Here is a 20491-nt window from a genome sequence, read left to right on the forward strand (position 1 = left end):
TGCTCTGTCTCCGTAAAAACGTTCCTATATGTTTCCCGGGCTTTTGTGATTTAGTTGGAGGGCTTTGTTTGTAATTTGCCTGTCATTGTTTATTGTATATCTGTCTATACAATTTGCTCTTGCAAAATTTCCAAGTAATAAAATAGAAACAGACTAATAGACACAGAGCAGAGACTGACGGCTGTCAGAGAGGAGGGGAATTGGGGGACTGAGTGAAAAAGGTAAAGGGATTAAGAAAAAAAATCCTCAAAAACCTCAGACACAGACAACAGTACGGTGATTACCAGAAGGAAAGGAGGGTGAGGGAAGTAGAACAGGGTAAAGAGGGCAATAAATGACATAGGGTGGTAAACACACAATGCTACATACAAGATGATGTATTAGAGAAGTGTATACCTGAACCCTGTATAATTTTATTAACCAATGTTACTCTAATAAATTCAATAAAAATTTAAATAATTTCTGAGTAACTGCACATATCCATTAGGAAAGTAGGTCAGCGAGCTTCTAATGTTCCCCTTCTAATGGCCATCAGCACCTGCGATTTCAATACCAGTGAAGGGTGCTGCTATCTACCCAGGTATATAACCAAGAAAACTCAACTCTTTCCTCTGCTTTATCTCCGGCACCCATAGTCACTCAACTACCGATGTTCTCCCCACATGCTCTACCTGTGAATACTTTTGTCCTTCCTCCTCCCTTTGGACCTGGACGGCAACTCTTCACTTCAAGCTTTCAGGCATTCACTTAACTACTACCTGTCTCTTTCCCATTCCCCTCACATCCATCTCCCATCACACAGAGGAAATACAAATCTGACCTTTCCATCTCCTGTTGAAAGAGCTCTGTTTCCAGAGCACTTGTAGGATAAAGTCGAATGGCCTCTTTGTGGTGTTCCAAACCCTTAACTGACAGTTTCACCTCTCCAGCTCTTCTCTCCCATCTCACAGTTTATATCCTTCAGCAAAACCCAAGTAATTTATAAAGCAACTACCAATAAATAATTAAGCAATTTCTATTATAACCTACTGAAGACTTGCCTCGGGGATGAGTATTTTCATTCATTTTTTTGCGCCTGGGCCATGCATTACTATTTTCAAACTAGCTGCTTGGGTTTGAGCGTGCAGCTCTTGCGAGTAAGGCAGAAGGGACTAGACAGCCAGCTGTGACCCAGGAGCATCCGTACAAAAGGCCCCTGCACAGCCAGCTCGGCAAGACTAGCAGACACATCATTGTATCTCTGGGTACATATTAGTATTGTCCGCCAGTCGGGCAGCATGCAGTTCCACAGGAGGGCTATCTGTTTTTCTTTATTAAAAAATGATTAAAACAGTGTCATTCTTTGTCCACTCTCATCTTTCACATAGCCAGCAACACACTTTTAACATGCCGGATATTTGAAAGCTTTATCAGAAAAAGCTGGCTGCCTCAAATCAAGGGTCTTAGTTCATTTTAGTTCTAAAGTTGCTTGAAGAAAAGAAATGGATGTCAGGTTTTTCATTTTAAAGTTACCTGTGCATTGAAGATGGACTATTTAACAGCTCACATAATCAGTAAAATTACTACTGACTCCAGGAATGTGTTAATGAAAGACTGTACAATCTGAATGTTTTCCTTTGGAAAAGCTGAATCATGTTTGCTTGTTTGCTTATTTGTTATAAGAAATCATTTTCTTTTGTTTTACCCTCACCCAAGGACATTTTTTTCATTGCTTTTTAGAGAGAGAGGAAGGGAGGGAGAGAGAGAGAGACACCAATGTGAGAGAGAAACATTGATTGGTTTCCACCTTTTGCATGCCCTGACCAGGGACTGAACCCACAACCTGGGTATGTGCCCTGACCAGGGACTGAACCCACTACCTGGGTGTGTGCCCTGACCAGGACCCTTCAGTCCATGGGACAAAGTTCCATCAACTGAGCCACACTGGTCTGGGCAAAGAAATCGTCTTCGTCTAATGAAAAAACAAAAGTAGTTGAATGTTTCCACAAGGAAGTAAGTTCCTTGTACGTGATGTTAATTTTCTTTTAGCAACTAACATATTTTGATAAGGGGAAGTAATCTACACCACTCCCTCCTGCTCTAGTAAAGAATGTGTAGACCCGAACTCGTGTGAACTGCTTTAAAATGCTGACTCATTACTGTGCTAAATGCCGGTGAGGAAATATTTTTAAATGTCTTGGGTATTCTACCTACCTACAAATGAAATGAAATACCATTGAGCTAGTAAAAAGCTAACACTGCATTTTAAATATTTATTTTTCTTTTTAGAAAGAAAATGAATAGACAAAAAACTGTACTTGAAAAATAACTAAATAAAATAAAATATATATATAAAAAAAATTTTTAAATACATAGCATCTATAGTTTAAAAAAAAGAGAGAAAATGGAGTTGTTTTTATTTTTTATTGGGTAACACACTTTTATACTATATATTTTAACAGCTTTATTGAAGTAATAATCAATACACCATAAGCTGTATGTATTTAAAGCATATTTGATGTATATATTGGATATATGTGTAGGATTCAGTTTACTGTTTCTAGGTAAAAAGTTAGAAAAGAATAAAGAAGAAAAATACAAGCTGTATCCATAGTACTATAGATAATCACAGTTAAAACTTTAGCACATACCTTTTCAAGTTTTTAAAAATAATATATGAATAAAATAGATACATCAAGTTGTGAACGAACTGCATAATACTGCATGTACACTTTCTTCTTTTCAACTACTTTTCCTAAAATTTTCCACATCATTAAATATCTTTCTAAAGATGATTTTAATAAACATAATGTACATTTTTGTTTATCAGCAGTGAAATTATTTTAAAATGAATGTCAAAGAAAATAAACACCTATACCATAGAAACAGCAATACAAAATTACTATTAAAAATTTAAAATAATTTTAATCTACCTATATGAATTATAAATACAGATAAATATATATACACACATGCTTTTATTTATACTAAAACAATAAGCAAACTATATGTATTAGTATACACCCTAGTTTTAAAAGAATTTTAATGAGCATTTTATATATTTACAAGTTTTTGCTTTCAAAGATTAAAAAATAGAGAAATGAATGCAGAGGGAAATTTATCACTAATAATTCTAGTCACAGATAATCACCATTAAAACTTTGGAATAGCATCATTCTGGAGAGATAGGTATAGACAAAAATATGTTATTATTTAAACACTATTTATAATCTAACTTTGCTACGAGCATTTTTAAAAAATAATTTCAAACAGGAGAATAGTTCTATAACATGGAGCACTTTTGACAACCCTGAGTATAACAAAATTTTATAAATTATGGGCAATTTTATAGCTGAAGTTTTCATTTAAAAAAATATGTGTAATCCTTTGATTAGTAATGAGGTTAACCTTTTCTTTTAAATGCTCGTAGTCTTCTTTAAAAACTGTCTTATCTATATTGTCAGTTCTGTATGCTATAAATATTTTTCCCAGTTACCATTTGCCTTTATGGTGATATTCATACACAGAACTTTTCAGTGTGTTCCTTTATCATTTTTTCTTTGCATTTTTTGCTTAGCCTAAATATTCATGTACATATCCTTAATTTATTTCACTTAGTATTTCTAATTTTTCACATCTGGAATTTATTTGGTAAGTGATATGAGGTAACCAAGCATCCTGGCACATGAATTCGAAGTGGCATCTCTATCACATAATAAATTCTCGTGTACGCATTTGAATTTAAAATTGGTGCGAGTGGAGTGGTGAAAGCCGCAGTCTTCAGGCTTTTGTTCCTTTTGTATCTGTTTAGTTAAATATGGCACAGACTTGGAGCGGTGCTTTTTTTTTAACGCTCTGCAAAATGCTGTTATTGAAGACTTACATTTCAATTTATATTCATATATACATCTATTTTTCCTCTTCCAACTTATCTTTTCTTTTAAGGCAATACAAGCTTTTGGTGGAAAAAAGAGTAACTAAATAAAAAGTGTAAATTATTTTAATCCCTCTTCCTCTTAGTACTCAACTGCAACCAGGGATAACACTTGGGCATATCTGATTCCAAGATTTTTTTATATCACTTCTCCCCTTTGCAGAAGCAACAAGAAATGTAAAAATAAAGATTTTTCACTGGTTTCATCATAATGATTTTTTTCAATTTTGGTATAGCTTTCATTATTTCATAATAAAGAAATTCTATATTCTCCTAATGATGTTCCAAATATGTATTTTTAAAACTAAATGTATAAATTCATATCTGGAAAACAGAAAACAAGCACGTTTTCTTACACTACTAATTAAAATGGAAATTCTCTATCTTACCAGCGGGTGGCAATCTCAACATATACACAGCCCCGTGTTTTCAACAGACCCGGGTCTCACAAAGAGAAAAACTGCCTAAAATGTCTGACCACTGCAACTCCAGCTGCTGCTGGTTGCCCTTTTGTTGCTGTGATTTAAAAAAAGAGAGAGAGAGACAGAACAAGAAACCTGCAGGAATAATCACAAGTGAGAACATTTCACAACATGGAACAAAATTACTTTGGCTTAATGTGAGCTCGGGGAAAATAAAAGCTATGTGGTACAATGTTTTCATCATGTGTTCCCAAAGAACAACAAAGTGTTTTAAACATGTCCAGAGAGGACTGAGGGTTTACCTCAAACAAATGTCCTGTGATGACATGAATTACAATGATTGCTAAACAAAACAAAACAAAATGGAGAGCAGAATTGTGCTGGGAAAATGGCAAATTTGAATTGTTTGGCCAAACATCCAAAATGCAGAGCTAAGCCCCCATTGCAGTTAAAGGCGGTCAGGATGGTAGAAGGCAGGCAAGGGCAGGGGACTCCACGTGGGGAGTACTTGCAAATAACAGTCTGAAACGAACTTACCTCCCATTTTAAAAACAGAAATGAACATAAAATCAAAGCAACTGGCTTCGTAAGTGCAGTTTCAATAATCCCAAAGATCAGATCCCGAGAGATGGCAGTTCTGGAAGCTTTCATGGGTGGTTTGGATGTGTGTATTTATATACTCAGTTTTCAAACCAAATGTACAAATACGTCGATTCTTTTTATTTTGAAGAAAAGCCATAATCCCATACTCTCTTTGCATTGGTAATTTAAAAGAAACTAAAAAATAAATCTCTTGAGAAAAAGAGAGGGGGCAGAGAGAGAAAGGAAATCCTCCACAGTGAGGGAAGTTGAAAATTGAGGGTGGGGTTGTAGAAGCCAGTTGTAGAGTTTGTCTTCGAACCACGTGCATCAGGTGAGACAGAGAGCTGTGATTTCACTCTGTCCAACCCAGTTTTCTCTTATTGACTATGAATCTTGGACCCTTGGCTACCTACAGTGTGTTGGTTCCAATTTCTAACCTGTTCCTATCCCACTGGTCTAGAACATAAGGAGGAGGGCGTAATGCGAGTTTGACTCAAGATTCATCCACGGTGAGGGCCTCTGGGATACTGGAGGGCACTCTGTCAAATCATTGTCTGTCTGTCTCTCTGTTTTTCTCTCCCCTTCTCCCCTCCTTCTTCTCTCTCTAAAAGCAGTAATTTTTTTAAAAAAATCAAAGTGTGGTAACTCCTGACAGTAAGTGCCCCCAGTCCAGCCTTAGGAATTGGTAGCTTGACTATAACTAGAAACCTAAAAACTACAAACCCCTCCAACAGCACCTAACCTAACACCGGAGGAAGAGACTTCTTCATCCACTGCACCATTTAGACCTTTCAAGTATTTCTCATATAACACAAGGTATCTGGACCCTCCTCTACTTCCTTTTCATCTGTGTCATTCTCAGGGTGTAGATTCACATAATTAAGCCCAACATTCCAACAATGATGAGTAACGCCGCTTCTATAAGCTGGATGCTTTTTCTCCATTAACAGAACACAATAATCCTTTAGCTTTATTAGTATTGAACTAGAGCTTTGAGTAAATAGCTATCAGAGGTCAGTTTAATGTGGAAAACAGTAAAATAAATGAGCAATCGGCTACCTCAAACACTATGTGAGTCATTTTTAGCAATCCAAGGAGGATTCAGATCACTTCAGTAGATGGTGGTAGATGAATAAACGCAGGCTCAGGTGCCAAAAGGAGCACTGTAGATCCCACGAGCTTTAACAGTTCAGAGTCAAGGACTAGTTATGGGAGACAGGACTTAACAGCTAACATTCTCTGTGTTTACTCAGTGCCAGGCTCTGTCCTGTGTTCCTTAGTGGCATGATCTCATTTAATCCTTACATCAACCCTATGAGCTAGACACTATTATTATCTCCACTTTACAAGCGAGGAAACTGAGGCTTAGAGATATTAAATAACTTATCCAACGTACACATTAGTGACTGGGAAGCTCCGGTTCTTGAACCTAGACAGCCTGACTTCTTTCTGCACTGCATTCCCTCTACGCAGCTGGGGCACCATCCGTTCCTCAGTCATGCTCGAAAAATCAGAGGTGTCTCATTTAGCTTAGTTCATAGTGGCTGCTTCCTAATCTTCAGGGACTGACACGTCTAGGCTCCCCTCCTTATGTGAAACCAAGCAAACTGGCCTGAATGACACAGTCTGAAGCTTTGTCACATCTGAGTCCACTGCATTCATGAGGCTCCAGCCCACATTAGGCAGGTGAGGGTCCCCTGCAAATGAGCAGCGTAAACGCCAAAATGACCCATAACAGGAGACGTCGGAAAAGAGTTGGCATTATGATCCATTTTTGACTTGTAACACAGATAATTCAAAATTATTTACTTCTTATTCAGTCAAATAACAAGCAAGAGAGAATACACATGGTACACGAGGCACTGCCGTAGACACTATGGGTATTAGCTCGCTGCAAGGCTCTGGGAGAGGTCCATGGGTCTTTAGATATGCTTCTTCGGCTTCTTCATTGTGACTTAAGTTTGCCATTCTAAGCACAGAAAGTTATAGTGAGAGAAGTGAGTATGGAAAATACCACACAACATCAAAAGGGATTACACCAAAGGAAAAAAGCCTCTCCTCAAAATTAGTTGAGAATATTTATATTAATTAAAAGCCAATAACTTTTAATCAGACCTACTGTGATCATATCAAGCCTCAAGAAAACAGTGCTATGAATAATGCTAAAAAAGAATTTCTTGTACAGTAATAAAATATTTGGTCTTTTTCTACAGTTCTGGGGGGTGGGAAGAGGCAAAACAAATATATTGTCAACAAATATATGAATAATTCCTATTAGACTAATGAAAAGTAAAAAAATAAATCTACCAAGAAAAAGTAATTTAATGTCCTTTGTTAAGCAACTCAAACATTTATCTAAACAAGTATTATATTTAAGGAGCCAAATTCTTCCTCAAAGGGAACCAGCTGGCCATGAAATCCAATCTCGTTAGCTGGGTGGAGGATAAACAAAGTTCAGTCCTCCGTGCAGAACCTGCGATGAAGATGGAAAGCACATTGCCCCGGATTTGTCCGAGCAGGTGCCAGCCGCCTCTGAGCACCGGCTGCCAAGTCTTTATTTATTCACTCTCCCAAAAATTGCAGGAGGGATGGCTTCTAGGATCTTTAGGTCATTCGTACACACAGGCCCAGAGTCGAGGCGCTTTGAGGCAGCCAGGTGAAATCTATAAGCAGAAACACTGAGAAAAACACCTGATTTATGTTTGCTGCTCCACTGAAAATATGAGGGAAGGGCACTCCTCACCAACCATGAAACTCTTTTCCCACGACTCCAGTTACTGTTCCTAGGGCCTCTTTAGAGTCCTCAAGAATTTCCTCTTATCATGCAAATAGTCTTTGGAGAGACCGCACCTTACATTTAGCATCGCAAAAGCTTTAGCGAAGCTGAAACACAGATAACACTAAAGCTTAGTTGTGATCTCACGATTGGAGGGGAGAACAGTTGGGTTCCATGTGTTTATCCAGTCTCATGGGTGTGGGTGTTCCCGCAGTGACAAGGAAAGGCGAAGAATACTGTTGGTTAGGAAAGGGGGTAGCTGCTTATTTTCTTGTTGTTCTGTTTTTTTATCTGAGTTAGGATCTCAGAGGAAGGTGAAACAGACCAGCTTTGAGGCTAGAATACCTTATCACAACCATATTTTACATATATTTCATGCTACTGCATGGGTCGGTAAACAAGATTAATTGAGTTCTGATGCAAAGCAGCGTACTGCTTCTGGGATTCGGGGCAACAACCAACCATGTAGTTTGGTTTACCCCTAGTTTGCTAGCCAACAGAATTTTCACTACGTTTATCTACTGACTGGAACCAAGTGGAGATATGTGATTAAAGTCCTCCGGGTCATAACAAATGAGAAGGGTCTTAAGTGCCCTTGGATCAGTTAAGGAAACATTTACTTCTTCCAGTTTTCTTTTTTGTAGTTTGTGTGTAAAAGCTCGATCCTAAATAAATTTTCTTTAGTCTCTACATAAGAACAGAAATACGTAAGATGAATGACAGCATACTAATTAGAGACCTTTAAAAATCTTCATAGTTTGATAAATTCTGTAGTCAAATGGAAACTCACAGCCACCTTCAGACTCTCTGTATTTGGTAGTTTTTAGTCTGCTCTGTGTCCTGCATATCCAACCACATCTACATGACCCTTTGTGGTTCTTCTTGACTATCCAATATCCATCTTCTGCTTCTTTAAGTTAAATCACACCAGTTCCCTTGGCAAACTCTTTATCCACCACCCCCCCCCAGGTGTCCACCTCCCAACTGTCAATCTGTGTATTTTGTACCATCCCAGTCCCCAGAGAGTCAGAGTAACAGAACCAGGAGAAAGGGTCAGGGATCACATGACCCAAGTTGGTCCCATTATAATGGCCGCCAGGATTTGTGTAGCAACTGCCAGAAAGATACTTTCTCCCTTTTCCTCTGGTCTTGAACCTCAGAGAAGCCAAGCATACAGGCGGCCTGTGAATGAAACCAACACAGGATACTGCAGCATAAGAAGAAATGTCAGAAGTAGGTCCTGACGACATTATTTGAATCCTCTGTCAAACCCCTAGGTTTTCTGCTTCACAAGCCAATATATTCTTTTTCTTAAGCTGTCTGGAGTCAATGTTCCTCTCCCATGCAATCGGGGGAGTCCTATCAGGTACAGAGACCAATCTGTGTGCTTCTTTTTAACAATTATAGAACTATTATGTTCTTTTTGTTTCTAGTCTCTAATTCATTATATTAGATATTTAACAGACAAGACCATATTTCCTTAACTAAAGCATCTTTTTTCTTTTTTTAAATTTTATTTAGTTATTTTTCAAGTACAGTTTTTTGTCTATTTCTCCCATCCCAGCCCCCACCCCGCCCCGTGCTCCCCACCTCCCTCCCATTTCCTCCCCCCCAGTCCTCATCCCTGTGTCTTTCATACTTGTTCCTCAAAATCCCTCCCTTTTTTCCCCCTTAAATTCCCTTCCCTCTCTCTTCTGGTCACTGCCCACTTGTTTTCTATTTCAGTGTCTTTGTTTTTATTCTGCTTGCTTGTTTGTTTTGTTGTTTAGCTTCCTGTTAAAGGTGAGATCATATGGTATTTGTCTTTCAACACCTGGCCTATTTCACTCAGCATAATGCTTTCCAGTTCCATCCATGTTGTTGCAAAGGGTAGTAGCTCCTTCTTTCTCTCCGCTGCATAGAATTCCATTGTGTATATGTACCACAATTTTTTGATCCATTCATTTACTGATGGGCACCTAGGTTGCTTCCAGCTCTTGGCTATTGTAAATTGTGCTGCTATGAACATTGTGGCGCATAGGTTTAAAGCATACTTTTTTTACACTTTATGTCCAAAGCAACTCTGAGCAGTGAGCTATGATGTAACTGGCATTGCCTGTTCATAGACAGACTTATCAAAGTAAATGTAGAAGGCAGGCAATGCAATTAAAGACAAAAGAAATTGCCAAATCTTTTTCATAAATCATCAAGTTTTCAAAGCTAGGAGAGACTTGTGCAAGCATTGGATGCTTATAGAGAATCACATTCAGGTCCCCAAATAGCTATCTGTCAAAAAGCTTTGGCTGACTTTCAAGAGAAGCTCTTTAACTTCCAGAAATACTTATTTCAATTAAAAATAAAGAGAAGGTATGAGTTTAATCAAATTGGAAGTGCAAACAAAATCCCGGTGCTCTCGCATGTTACAGTACAATGTATCAGTCCTAAATATGTTAAAGAGGTTAGCTCCTAGGGAAAGAGTTTTCCTTATGGTGCTATGGATGACTTCCCAGGGGTGAGACCGATTCAAAGAGCCTTTGGACTCCAAATATAGGGAAACGTTAGATTCAATCTTTATGAAGCTAAAGATACAAAACATCATTGTTTACATACATTTGTTAACACACAAGTACTAAACTTTACAGATTCTGGTTCTAAGATGCAGATTAACACTTGCTGATATCTCTTCCTCAGACATAAATCCAAAGAATAAGAGAAAGTAGGAAGGGAGGAAAGGAGAGAGAAAGAGGGAGGGGCATAGAGGGAGTGAGGAAAGAGAAATAAGATAAAAAAAGGGGGAAGGAAGGAAGAAAGGAAGGAAGGAAGGAAGGAAGGAAGGAAGGAAGGAAGGAAGGAAGGAAGGAAGGGAGGGAGGGAGGAAAAAAGAGAAGGAAAGTCTTAAGAAAGGACAGACTTAAAGATGGAGAGCAGGATGACAGCTACTTGGGTGGGGGAGGGATGTTGGGGGAAGGGACTGACAAAAAGGAAAAGGACTCATGGACATGGACAACAGTGTGGTGATTTTGGGAGGAAGGGGGGTATAAGAAGACTAAATGGTAATAGAAAAATACAATAAAGATTTTTTGAAAAGAAAAGAAAGAAAACTCATGATGGGCATGAAACTCTGATATGTCATTGAAAAAAGGACTGGCAGCCACAGCAGTGAGCCAAAAACCACAGCCATAGTTTAAGAGGCATCCATTGAGCGGGAAGCCATCAAAATCGATGCCATTACAGGCAGGAAATCTTTGGAGCCTTTACATCTGAAGCATGTCACAGACTCTGTGCTATAATCAAGACAACCATCCCAAAAGAAAGTACTGTCCTTGTGATAGCCACATCATGCTGTATCAGGAGAACTACGTCATCCCCCGGAAGTCAGTCTGGACACCCTGTAGGAAACTGCCATAGTCCAGAATATATGCAGGGGAATTCTATCACAGAAGGTAAATGTCTACCTATGATGTACGAATCTCATGGCCACACCAAGAAAGGTTGTCAACAGACTCAGCCCTTCAACTCATAAGAACTTATATCTGAGGAAATGAGTTACTAGAAAGGTCTTCAAAGAATATTTAACACTATAGAAAAAAATAAGCAGGGAATTTAATCAAAAACAAAAACAAGTGGTTATGAAACAAGAATAAATAGTTACAGAAATAAAGGTTTTAAAAATAAAAAATATACTCATTAAAATATAAAACTTAATAAACAGAGTAACATTCACCATAGAATAAATTGGTAAATGGGACTACAGTACTGAGGAAATCTTCCAGAACATAAAACATGTAATGAGATATAAACTCTGGTGAAAATTTTAAGAAACACAAAAAGTAGATTCAGACATTCTAATATCTGACTTAAAGAACTTCCATAAGAGGAGAAGAAAGACAAAAAAGAAGTAGCTATGGTTGGAGGAATCAAGGCAAAGAAGTTCCAAGTCAGGGTACAACTTCAGACCATAATGGGTAAGAAGAAAGACCATAATGTTTCTCTTCCTTCTCTACCTGACCGGTTTCCTTTCTTCAACTTCTCTTTGCCTGGAGGGAGAAGCGTGGCCAAAGGCACCCAAGGTAATCATGGGCCTGAGAAGCTGGTTGGGCCACGGAGCCAGCAATGGATTCAAGGTGGCAGCGGGCCCGGAGTAGGAATACGCGATACACCAAACAGCCTGTATTCTTTAAAATTCTCGACATCATAAAATACAGGGAAAGGCTGAAGAACTGCTCCAGATTGAAGGAGACTGAAGTCCCATGACAGCTAAAGACATCTAATCCTGGACGAGAAAGGAAAAAATAACACACACATATCCACACCTCACTGGGACATCTGACAGAATTTGAACGAAATGCCTGGACTGGATTGTAACTGTGCCTCAGCAGCAATTTCTGCTTTTGATTGTCGTTATGTAAAAGAGTATCTTTGTTTTGGGTAAATATACATGTAATATTTAGGTGTGATGGTATATCATGTCTATAACTTGCTCTCAAATTATATAAAAAATAATGCTAATGGATCTTTGATAAAAAGAGCTACAGAAAGAAAAAAACAAATGTTAACAATTGGGGAATCTGGGTAACGGGGCTGTGGAACTTCCTTGTACTGCTTTTACAACACCTCTGTAACTCAAACATTATTACAAAGTAAATTTTTAAAAATAGGAAAGATTTAAAAACCCATAAGTGAGAGAAAGAGGGAAAAAAGGTAACTCATAAAGGAAGAAGAATCAATATTAGGTTTCTCATCAACAGTATAAGGATGTAATGAGTTAACATTATCAGTTACAGGAATATAACTTTGAGGAATAGAAACCTATATAGATAGAATCTTTAAGATGGTTGTCTTAGACAGCAACAGATTAAACAGATTCAAAGTAAGTAAGTATGAACAATGTCTGAATAATATAATGACATTTGCTCATATATCTAAATATATATGTGTCTATGTATATACTCATATAAATACATACATATTTATAATAAATAACCACGTGCTACCCACAAAGATGTTCCAACAAAATACAGTGAAAACACCAATGTTATATACACCATGTTCACTGTCCACAATACAATAAAATTAAATAATGCAACTAAGCAACAAAAGTAATAGTAGATGAAATAATAGTAAATAAAACATTTATTTTTGGCTATTAAAACTATCATTATATGAAATAGTACATTTTATAACTGATAACATCTTAAATCGAGGAAAGACAAGCCCGAATCTCTTATTTGAAATTGCAAAATCCAGAAAGCTCTGAAAATCTGAATTTTTAAATTCATTTGGCAGGAAAATGTAATCTGATCTAAAATCATTTGGTAGCCAAAGCTGATCTGAATTGACGTGTGGCCATTGTGTTGAAAGACTTTATTCTAGTGTAAGAATCGTCATGTTTGGGTGGCAAAAATAATAACTAATAATAATAATAATAATATTCTGGGGGTAAGCCATGCTGTCCCAGCCTCCCTGGAAGAAGCTACATTATAAAGTAAGATATATTTATTTATATATTAATTTACACAATATGTTTATATAATATCTATTTATATAACTCATATATATGAACTTAAAATACCACTCCACAGTCCAAAAGTATTCAAACTCTGAAACATACTTCATACCTCCGGGGGTCTCCCCAGGAGGTGAAGACTGGACATGCTTCCTCTGCAGTCTGACGGGGGTCTTCAGCTCCAACATCTACCTTCCACCTCCTGAATCCTACCAGTCAAGTCTTTCTGTGGCAAGACTCCGATTTTATGAGTATCACAATATGCAAACTTAAACTGTGTAATTTCTTCTTTTTTCTTTCATGTGGAGAATAATGGAATGCAAATATTTTCCCTTGCCCAGAGGCAGTGTTTGAATATTCAGGGGAAAAGAAAACTAATAGTTTGATTTTTAATGATTCAGCCTGTAAGGGTAATGAACCAAGTTTATTGTGAAGAAAAAAATAAGAACCAAACTTGGGAGAAAAGAAAGTGCCCTTGAGGGAAGTCTGAACAGAGAGGAATGGATGCCCCCACCACCTTCCTCCATCCTTGCTAAAAGGGAGTTGAGAGGAGGTGAGTAAAGGAGAGAGGGTATCAGAAGGAGCCCCAGGAGCTCTGGACCCCAAGAAGAGAGCTTGAGCTCCAGGAGGAAGCAAATGGACAGACCTAATTAAGGACCAGGGCCCCAAGAGCACCATTCCAGTGCCTGGTAGTGAACGGAAAGCGAGTAAGCGGGAGCTTTCACTTGAGCCACAATGTCACTTCCCCACCAGGTGTTCTCTTTCTCGACCAGAAAGTGCTCCACCTATTGATTGTCCTCGGAGATGTTGCCTTCTGGATTACAGGATTTTACTACACCCTGTCTGAATAACCCACAGAGAAAGTCTTCCTCCCAATTAGATTCATCGGGGCTTCTCTAAACCCAAGATTGGAGAGGTGAACCTCTAGACAGCTAGTGTAGTAGTAATGAAAGGGAAATCACTCCTTGCATTGCTGCTGCAGGGGGCGTAGTGCTGAACGAAACGAGAGTTTGTTTAAGTGCCCTGAGAGACTGCCTGAATGATTTGTAAATATATAATAATTCATGCTCTTCCAACAACTCCTTATTGATAGTTGTTGTCAGAAGCAGGGGCAGTTTTAGTTACTCAACCAACCCACAAACCTTGAAAAAGGAGTATGACAACGAATCATATTAAAAATAATTGCAGCAGTATGTCACAGATTTCATGCAAAAATGGATTTTGGATAGTCACTACTAAAACAAACAAACAAACAAACGACAATAGCAATGAAACCATGAGCAACTCTGGTAATCTTACAGGCCTGTTTCCTATGCTGCATAGGTCTGTATCAGAAGCCTGGAGAAGGAAGCAAGCTTGAGTCTTTCACGCTTTCATATACCGTCATTCTACCCATTCAAATCTGCCCAAATCCCATCCACACCTGAACTCATCCCTTCCTTAAGAGTTTCTATATGTAAATAACCAAGCCAAAGGAAGCATTATGTTAGATGACAATTTTTAAGAGAAGATGAAATCACGACTCCCATAGAAATATGAAATTAACACGTCAAAGATATTCAGCCCATTAATTAAACGAGGGGCCCATTGCAATGGGTTCAAAAGGAAATCTCAAAGAAAACACATTTATGATTCCACCATATTGAGATGAGCTTGCAAAACTGGCTTTTCAACAGGAGGAACAATGTTTTCCCTCCAGCAGAGTTTCATCACATGTCTACAGGCAAGAATTATTTGCATTGGTATCTATTTTCTACAAATTAACTTTACTTTGTACAGAGTTGTAAAATAGCTTAGTTGGAGACAAAGTTGCATATCCCTCTAAATTCAGATAATCCCTAAAAGTTCTAACATTGCATTGAATATATAGACAATAACCTCCTTTGCTTACTCCAAAGTATTAAATTCCCACTTACAAATATTACTTGAATACAGTTTTTAAACTGTCACAGCTATTTCAGCAATTCTATAAGTCAAGCTGAAGATCCTGTTTTGAAGAAAATGCTCATCATTCATGTAGATTATGAGAAAATGTCAAGGCTTTTGAACATTGTCAAAGTATCGATGACAGTGAGTAGGCAGAAATGACTAGGTCTGTTCTGATACTTAGTTATACTTATAGTTTGCACAAACTTAGGCAAGGGCAAAGAGAAGGAAAAATATTTTGTCAATCATTACTTTCAAAACAATGTTGAGTAGAACAAACATCTTGATAATCATCAACAGCAATGTCAATAAATATTTTTACATGTGCTGCAATATTTCTGGGTAAGTCAAGAGAAAGATTCTTAACATTCTGAAGAAAAAACAGAGAGAAATGTAGCAAGTAGTTCAAACTTTATTAGAGTCATTTTGAAGAGAACTAGGCCATCCAAATTATCATTACTGAAATATTCTTTACATTCTAAGACAAAAAATGAATTAAATGCTAATGGTAGCTGACATATTAACTATGGATCCAAATATTGGTACAATATAGTTTTTCTTTAATTTACTACATATCACATATGTATGTATCAAATATGTACATTATGTACAGCACAAAGCCTGCTTTTACAATCGCTATATCTTTGTTTAGACAATGTTATATATCAATATGTTACAACATTGATATATAATTTGGGGGGAGATTTCCTTAGGGTTAATTTGATTTTGATGTCAAGTCTTTTGGTCACAAATAAAATCCTGAATCATAACACCAGGGGAGTTGTAGGCAGCCAGTGGGATTAAGACTTGAAGGAGAAGAGAAAACATGAAAGTGAGGCTGGTCTGTGTGCAATTTCTCTGCAAAGAGTTTGCCATCTCCAGAACTGTCCATACACAAAGCAGGACACCCAGAAACACAGCCAAAAGCACTGGTATGCTAAAGACCTAGACAAAGATGTCAGCGGTGTGACAGTACTGAGGACATATAGATTATAATTCAGGACTCATAGAAGTAAAGTGGACACAGAAAACACTTGTATGACTACACTTGAGATCACAGAAAGGCTATATCCTAGAAAAAAAGGGCTATGTGAAAGGCACAAAGACAAGTTAGAACTGGAGCAGTTGCATCAGATTAAGTCGATCTGCCATAATTTTATCAACCTACCAAAATGAAATTTTATGGTCTTTGGGGAAAAACAGAATCATCTAAGAATTCTATAATTTTTCATTTGGAGGTCCAACATTCCATCAAATGTTCCTAGAGAAAACAGTAAGTTGGAATATACAACAAAAAATAGAAAAAATTTGAAACTAGAATTAGAACTAAAGATAATCCAGATATTGAAGTTATCATTTGAGACTTTAAAATAACAATGTTGGATATATTCCTGAAAATAGAAGAAATGGAAAATTTACAAAAGAATAAGAATCTAATAAAAAGAATTAAGTGGACATTCTATAACTGAAGAGAAAATAATTAAAATTAAAAGTCCAATACACAAGTTGAATAGCAGACAAGGCAAAACTAAAGATTAATAAACTGAGAGACAGTAAGTAGAAAACAGCCACATGGAAAGTCAGAAATAAAACTCAATGGGAACAGTGTAGAGGGGGAAAGTAGCCTTTTAAAGTGGCACTGAGACAACTTCATATCCACATGCGAAACAAAAATAGTTGAACCTCTATCTCAAAATGGACTGTAGCCATAAATGTAAAGCTAAAGCTGCAAAACGTCCAGAAGAAAACATAGGTATAAATCTTCACGTCCTTAGATTTGGCAGCAGTCTCTTCAACATGCTGCCAAAAGCAGAAGCAACAAAAGGAAAAAGAAAATTAGATTTTATCAAATTAAAATGTTTGCACTTCAAAGGACAATACTAAGAAAATAAAAAAACACAATGTACAAAATGTAAGGAAATATTAGCAAATTATATATCTGGTAAGGTACTCCTAGTATAAAGAACTTTCACAACACAACAATGAAGAGACAATGCACTTTAAAAATGGAAAAAGGATTTAAAAAGATATTTCTCCAAAGGAAATATACAAATGGCCAGTAAGCACCTGATGCTCTAAATCATTATCAAATGCAAATCAAAACTACAATGAGAAACCATCTCCTAGCCATTAGTTGTGCTGTTCCCTTTTTCTGCACAGGACTGTTGTCACCTGTGCATTTATTCTCATCGTCAGCCACAACAGGCAGACTCTGCTGGCCAGAGTTGGTCACAGCCATTAAGATCACTCAAATAAACAGGCAAAAAATGTAGGTGAGTATGTGGAGAAACTGGAATCTCCTACATTTCTTGTGGGATTATAAAATTTCTCAAGCACTTTGGGGAAAAAAGAAGTTTGGCAGTTTCTCCAAAAGTTAAGTATAGTATTAATATGTGACCCTGCAATGCCTCTCCTAGGTATATATGAAGGTCTGTCCAGAAAAATCCAGCCATTGTTAATATAACGAGAACAGTTGCAAGGCATTGATATAACCTGGCAGCCAAGGAGAATGGACTGGAATGTGCATGTGTGAACAAGGATGACTTCACTGTACTAGTCAGTGGGGGTGGTAGACACCATTGAGTGAGCATGTGTATTGTGTGACTGTCACATTCAAAATGACTGAGCAAATATAGCAACAAATTGCATCAAATTTTGCATTCCCCTGTAGAAACTATTCGGGTGATTGAGAAGGCCATAGCAATGGGCAACTGGTGATTGACAGCTTCATCATGACGATGGGCCCACTCATGTATCATGTCTTGCGCAAAGTTTTTTGGCAAAACATAAAATCACACAGGTGACTCAGCTCTTCTACAGCCCAGATTTGGTGCCCTGCAACTTCTGGCTTTTCCCAAAATTAAAATTACCTTTGAAAGAGAAGAGATTTCAGACTGGCCATGAGATTCAGGAAAATACAACAGGGCAGCTGATGGTGATTAGAACTGTGTGAGGTCCCGAGGTGTCTCCTTTGAAGGGGACTAAGGCATCCTTGTCCTGTGTACAATGTTTCTTGTATCTTGTATGTTCTTCAATAAGTGTCTCTATTTTTTATATTACATGGCTAGATACCTCATACATCCAAGAGCATTGAAAACATATGTCCTCATCAAAATGTGTGTACACGAGTTGTTTGTAGCAACATTATTTATAATAGCCAAAAAGTAGAAAAAATCCATGTCACTAGTAATCGATACAAAATGTGGTGTATATGCATAGAATAGCATTTAGTCATAGAAAATACTTATACATACATCCTCTACATTGACAAACCTTGAAAATATTATGCTAAGTTAAAGAAGCCACACAAAGATCATATTTCGTAATTCCATCTGAAATCACCAAAATAGACAAATTTATAGTGACAAAAAGTAGATTATCAGCTGCCAAGGGCTAGGGAGAAAATAGAATATGAACTAACTGATAATCAACACAAGGTTTCTATTCAGGAGTAATAAAAATATTCTAAAATTAGACAGTATCTACAACTCTGCAAATATAATAAAATTAGATAGTATATTGATAGCTATGTAAATATAATAAAACCACTGTTTTTATTACATTTCTATTTAAACCACTGAGCTTTTATTATATTTACATTTGTCATACTTTAAAAGGGTGCATTTTATGGCATGTGAATTATATCTCAATAAAGCTGTTGTAAATTTAATTACATTATAAAACAAAGACGAAAGCGAGAGAATGCAATGTGGATATACACTAAAAGAAGTACTACTGATAGTTCTTCAGTTAGGAGGAAAATGATCCAGTAGAAGTCTTGTGATGCAGGAATTCAGGAAAAGCTCACCAAAAGTTCAAAGTGTAAGTAATTCTAAATCAATATTAGTTGATTTTTTAAAAAGTAGCTTGTGGGGTTTAAAAAATATAAAAACAAACATATTGCAATAGCACCAAGGTGAGAGTAAATAAAATCAGACTGTAAGAGCCTTTCATTGTCCAGAAAATACTAAAAATATTCATTTAAGGAAGATTCTAACCTAATGTAGACAGTAATAATTCAAGGATGCATTTAATATTTACATTAACCACAAAAGAATATTTTTGAAACCATGACCACCAAGCTAATAGAAGTAGAAAGAGAATTTTAAAAATGTATTTATTAATTCAAATAAAGTTAGGAGAGAAGGAAAAGGAGGAGACCAAAGCAAGAAGTAAATTTAAATCAAGCCTAATAAATATAAACACAAATATAATAATAATTACATGAAATATAAATTGACTACGTATTACAACTAAAGGGCAAAATAGTTAAAAATCTATGTACTGCTTACAAGGCACTCACCTTGAGCATAAGAAAACAAAAATTGAAAGAATTGTATGGGAAAGGAAATGATATGCAAACACTAGCTAAAATGTAGGTATTGTAGTTATACTAAGTTCAGACAAAGAAGACTTTAAAGCAAAAGAGTAAGAACTGGAAACAAAGATGTGGAAATACAAATTTTTGAAACAGTCACTTCAAAAACGTACTATAATAAATTCCAGAAGCGGAATCACTGGGTCATAGGTCAGTTCCATTTTTAATTTGTTGAGGTAACTCCATATTCTTTCCACAGTGGCTGCATCAATCCGCATTCCCTCCAACACGTGAGGATTTCCTTTTCTCCACATTCTTACCAACCTTTGTGGTTTGTTGATTTATTGATAATAGCCATTCTGACAGATGTGAGGTGATTTCTCTATGCAAAGAGATATGACTTGGGGTGGTGAGTGCACAATATAATATACAGATGATGTGTTATGGAATCATATACCTTAAACCTATGCAATTTTATTTACCAGTGGAACCCCAATAAATAATTAGAAAAAGAATTTTAAAAATATACTATAATAATCTATACAAGCACACATGCACCTAGTAACAGAGTGTTCAGAGTATGTTAAGCAATAATGGACAGAGCTAACAGGAGAACTAAATAATCCACAATCCTGAATGGAGGTATTAACAAAATTTAGTGATAATCAAAGAAAACAAAAATATCAATAGGAATATGGGAGACACAGTTGCCATACTTGACTCGATTGACCTACATGGATAACTCTCCCATAACAGAATTCACATCTTTTCCAGTGTGTATGAATCATTTAACAAAATAAACCATATGATCCCACCTAAACTTGAAAAGATTAAATCAAATGGAATAAATTCTTTGACAAGTTTGTAATTTTTTTATTTATTGATTTGAGAGAGAGAGAGAGAAAGGAAGAGAGACATCCATGTGCTGTTTTTATTTATGTATTCATTGACTGACTCTTGTGTGCCCTGACTGGCATTCAGCCTACAACTAGCAAGACGATGCTCTAACCAACGGAGCTACAGGACCAGGGCCGACCAGCCTGCAATTAACCTTAATATATCCAAAGAT

This window comes from Artibeus jamaicensis, unplaced genomic scaffold, assembly GCF_021234435.1.
Source record: "Artibeus jamaicensis isolate MK-2021 breed Jamaican fruit bat unplaced genomic scaffold, CSHL_Jam_final contig_923, whole genome shotgun sequence".
NCBI lineage: Eukaryota > Metazoa > Chordata > Mammalia > Chiroptera > Phyllostomidae > Artibeus > Artibeus jamaicensis.